The sequence below is a fragment of the Primulina eburnea genome, chromosome 18 (assembly GCF_022965805.1).
Source record: "Primulina eburnea isolate SZY01 chromosome 18, ASM2296580v1, whole genome shotgun sequence".
NCBI lineage: Eukaryota > Viridiplantae > Streptophyta > Magnoliopsida > Lamiales > Gesneriaceae > Primulina > Primulina eburnea.
Window position 1 is genome coordinate 21413682 of NC_133118.1, and position 5003 is coordinate 21418684.

A 5003-nucleotide genomic window follows, 5' to 3' on the forward strand; every position below is an offset into this window, starting at 1 on the left:
GAAGTTCCAAGAAACTCTCTTCGCACTCTGATGTCCACTCAAATGAAACATCTTTCCGAGTGAGCTGAGTGAGTGGCTTAGCAATCTGAGAGAAGTTGACGATGAAACGGCGATAATACCCAGCCAATCCTAGAAAACTGCGGATCTCGGCTACTGTCGTCGGACGCGACCAATTCAATACCGCTTCCACCTTACTTGGGTCAACTGAAACTCCCTGGCTAGAAATGACATGACCAAGGAATACAACCCTGTCAATCCAAAACTCGCATTTACTCAACTTCGCATAAAGCTGATTCTCGCGAAGTGTCTGTAAAATAATCCTCAAGTGTTGTAGGTGTTCTTGCTGATTATGCGAATAGATTAAGATATCATCTATAAACACCACAACAAACTTATCCAAGAAATCCCGAAATACTCGATTCATCAGATCCATAAAAACTGCTGGTGCATTCATCACCCCAAAAGGCATAACCAAAAACTCATAATGCCCATACCGGGTCCTGAATGCAGTCTTCGATATATCTCCCTGATGAACTCGAAGCTGATGATAACCAGACCTTAAATCAATCTTGGAATACACAGAGGTGCCTTGCAGTTGATCAAATAAATCATCAATCCGTGGCAACGGATACTTATTCTTGATCGTAGCACGATTCAACTGCCGATAATCTATGCAGAGTCGCATAGAACCATCCTTCTTTTTGACAAAAAGAACTGGTGCTCCCCACGGGGACACACTGGGTCGAATATACCCCTTGTCAAGAAGATCCTGCAACTGCTGTTTCAATTCTTGCATTTCCGATGGAGCTAGACGATAAGGAGCTCTAGAGATTGGTGCCGTGCCTGGCACTAAATCAATGCCGAAATCCACTTCCCGAACGGGAGGAAAACCAGGAATCTCCTCGGGAAAAACATCCGGAAAATCGCAAACCACAGGAATGTCACTGACACCGACACTACTTGCGGATGAATCAATAGCATAGATAAGGTAGCCTTCCCCGCCCGACTCTAAAGCACGACAGGCTTTCAGAGCAGAAACCATAGGCATCGGGGGTCGCGCTCCCTCTCCATAGAAAAACCAACTGTCGCCCTCAACTGGACGAAACTGCACGAACTTCTGGTAACAGTCCACAGTAGCTCTAAACACAGTCAGCACATCTATTCCCAGAATGCAATCAAAATCCTCCATCGCAAGAATCATCAAATTAGCAGCTAAAACATTTCCCTCAAACTCTAGAGAACAACCCAAAACTAGACGTTTAGCTAGCACCGATTGACCCATCGGTGTGGAAACAGATACCACAACGTCTAAAGAAGTGAAAGGCAATGCATGACGCTTAGCAAATCTCGCAGATATGAATGAATGTGATGCACCAGTATCAATGAGAACGTAAGCAGGTAATCCACATAATAAATACACACCTGCGATAACTCTCTCGTTCTCCTCAGCGGCCTGATCCTGGTTAAGAGCAAAGACTTGCCCTTGAGTACGCGGTCGGAGGTTCGAACCCTGAGTAGACTGTCCCTGCAGTGGCCTCTGATGAACTGAAGCCTGAGAACCCGATCCTGATCCTCCGCCCGTCTGTGGACAATCTCTCTTCATGTGGCCCATCTCACCGCACCTGTAACAAGCACCCGCAACCTTGCGACAACGCTCCGTCGGATGATCCTTCCCGCAATGCTGACACGGGCCTTTCTTCCTCCCAAAATGATGAACTCCCCCAGATCCAGAGGAAGAAGAAGTAGATCCAGCCTTCTTAAATGTTTGGGCTCGGGGACCCAAAGAACTAGTAGGACGAGCAGACTGCATGGCTCGACCCCTCAGCAAACTGCCCTCAGCTTGGCGACAACGGTTCACAAGGCCCTCATACGATGTCGGATCATCGCAGACAACAACTCGATCATAAATCTCCTGATTGAGGCCCTGAAGAAAATGGTTATACTTGGCACTAGCATTGTCACTGACATGCGGTACATACGGAAGCAACTCAAAGAACTTCTGCTGATACTCATCAACAGACAAGCTTCCCTGCTTCAGATTGATCAACTCAATCGCCTTGGTCTGCAGAAGAGCTGGCGGAAAGTAAAGCATCATGAAAGCGGCTCGGAAATCGGCCCAAAGAACTCGACCCTGTCGCTGGACTATCGGTGCAGAGGTAGACCTCCACCACTTACGCGCACCACCCTCCAGCAAGAAATCAAGGGTATCCATCTGCTGCTCCGCCGAGCACTGAAAAGTCTTGAAACAGCTCTCCATCCTCTCAAGCCAGTTCTCCGCAACATCCGGAGTCTCACCGCCCGAAAGAGGTTTCGGCCCCATCTGCAAGAACCGATGCATGCTAAAACTCCGAGGCTCATCACGACGGTGATGACGGCGTTCTCGATGCTCTCGACGACGCTCCCGATCGTCGCGGTCTCCCCAGCGTCCAACGCTGCCATGACTACTAGCATCATCGTCATAACCAGACATCTCTTAGCTACAAAAGTTACCAGAGATTAAACCCAAAAAGAACAGTTCTAAATCCCAAAATCTCAATGCATGCTCTGATACCATAAATGTAGTGACCCGTTCCAGAATCACCTACTAAACAGAACTTAAGCATGCAAACTTAACACTAAAAACTGAAACAGGAAAACAGCGGAAACAGTAATACAACCCAATCGAAAATCTGTAAGTAAAAATACTTAAACAACCAGATCGAACTAAAAAGATCCAAAACAAATACCAACCACTACAGGTCAACCTCTGCCAGCTCCCTGTCCACTCCCTCCTGGACCGTCCAACCTGAGACCTGCCCCATCGAATAGGGTGTCCAAAACAGAGATAAACCGAGGACGTGAGCATAAAACGCTCAGCACCGAAAGCATGAGTATACAAGACTATGACATGCATGTATGCAAAATGTACTGAATACCAGGATCTGGGTATAACGAAATACTGCTCAGGTAAATGACGTCAAGGTATGTAGCACTCTGCGCCGTCGTACCAGGAGGTGGCTCCCATACCAAAATAAACCTGTGGATATACCGGTGACCTGACCACCGTCGGCCAACGGGGTCCAACCATCCACAACAAACGAGGGCTGAGCACCCTCTCAATAGGCTATCTCAAGGATAATCAGGCCCAATATGATTATGCAAATGCCGCATAATAAACCATGCATCATATGACAGATAATAATGCAACATATAAACATGCAACACATAGTAAAGCATACTCAATCCTGCTATCTCGGATAGTACTTTCGTACCTCAAACCAGTAGATCCTAGCAATCAGCCCTAGAATCAAGCCTGCGTCCGTAGTCAGCCCACTGATGCCGCTAGCTCCCAACTAGAGCACAGCTCCGCTACAAAACCAGTAGCTCCTCGCTAGTGCCTGAACCTCGGGAAAAGACTAGAAACCTATCGGAAATGACTAAAACGCTCTGGAACACTCGGAATTGGCGAGTTAGAAATGAAGCCTCGCGCCTCTATTTATAGACAACGATCGGACGATCCGATCCACTTCGGACGCTCCGATCCGTAACACTTCGGACGATCCGAACCCACTTCGGACGATCCGAACCCACTTCGGACGATCCGAACATTGCATGTCTTCCACGTGTCCAGCCACCTGTCTTCGGACGATCCGAACCACTTCGGACGATCCGAACATTGCATGTCTTCCACGTGTCCAGCCACCTGTCTTCGGACGATCCGAACCACTTCGGACGATCCGAACCCACTTCGGACGATCCGAACCCGGTTCGGTCCTTCCGATCCCACCGAAATATAATTAATCCAATAATTAACTCAAATTAGACATCGGGATACTACATCCTTTCTATAAGAATCGAGTCCTCAATATCACCCATATCCAAGGAATCCTAATCTAAAATCCTTACCGTAAAATTTCCGTTCATCAGCAATATCTGGTCTGAATTCCACAATCTGTTGGAAATAATCAACGATAATTCTTTACTTGGCCAACATATCAGTCCCAATAATGTAATCACATTCAGATAACCCAAGTACTATATCATCTAACTCAATCTCATATCCGTCATACTGTAGCATTCCATGTCTAACAGATATAACTAATACAAAACCTCTCCCAAACAGAAAAGAGATCAATACTACAACATATAATAACTCAATACTCAAAGCATATATCAATGCAATTCATTTAAGAATAATCGTATGGAATGCATTAGTATCATCAATACATATGCAAAATAACCATACAATAAATAAGTACCTGCCACTACCTCATCAGGTGTGTCTTGGCCTTGGTTGTGCTTGATAAGTCGTCGGCGGTTGGAAAGAGTGAACAACCTGTGATTGTCTATCAGATGGTGCCACTGGTCCAGATGGTTATGCTCCCTGAGATCGTCGGGAAGCTCTCAGTGGACATACTCTAGCAAAATGTCCTGGCTGATGACAGACGTTGCAACTACCAAATACTCCTCGGCATTGCTCTATGGAATGTATTCCTCCACAAGTGCTGTAATAAATTCCTGTATAACTCTGGCTAGAACCACTGGAGCTCGACTACCCACTCCCAAACTTCTTAAACTGTTTCTTGTGAGCTTTCAAGAAATCTTTCTTTCCCCCACTACTACTGCCACTATCAAATCTGGACAGTGATTGCAAGAAGGGAGCTGGAGGTGGTTGTTTCTGTGGTTGAGCAACATATGACACTTCTCGCTGTAGAATCAAACTTGCCTCAGCTCTTCTTGCCCTGTTCAAGGCATCAACAAAGTAATGGGGTCGTTCCACATTTACCAAAGCAGATATTTCAGGATTCAATCCGCTGATGAAACTGATCAACTACAGCTTTATCATTCCCAGCCACCTGAGGAGCAAAACGTAGTAAAGTAGAAAATTTTGCCACATATTCTTCAATATTCATCTGGCCCTGTGTCAAGTTGGTAAACTCTGTGCTCTTATCTTATCGTTACGATACTGAAGAAATCTTTTATGAAACTCAGCTTTAAAAATTTTCCACGTAATCACGGTACCA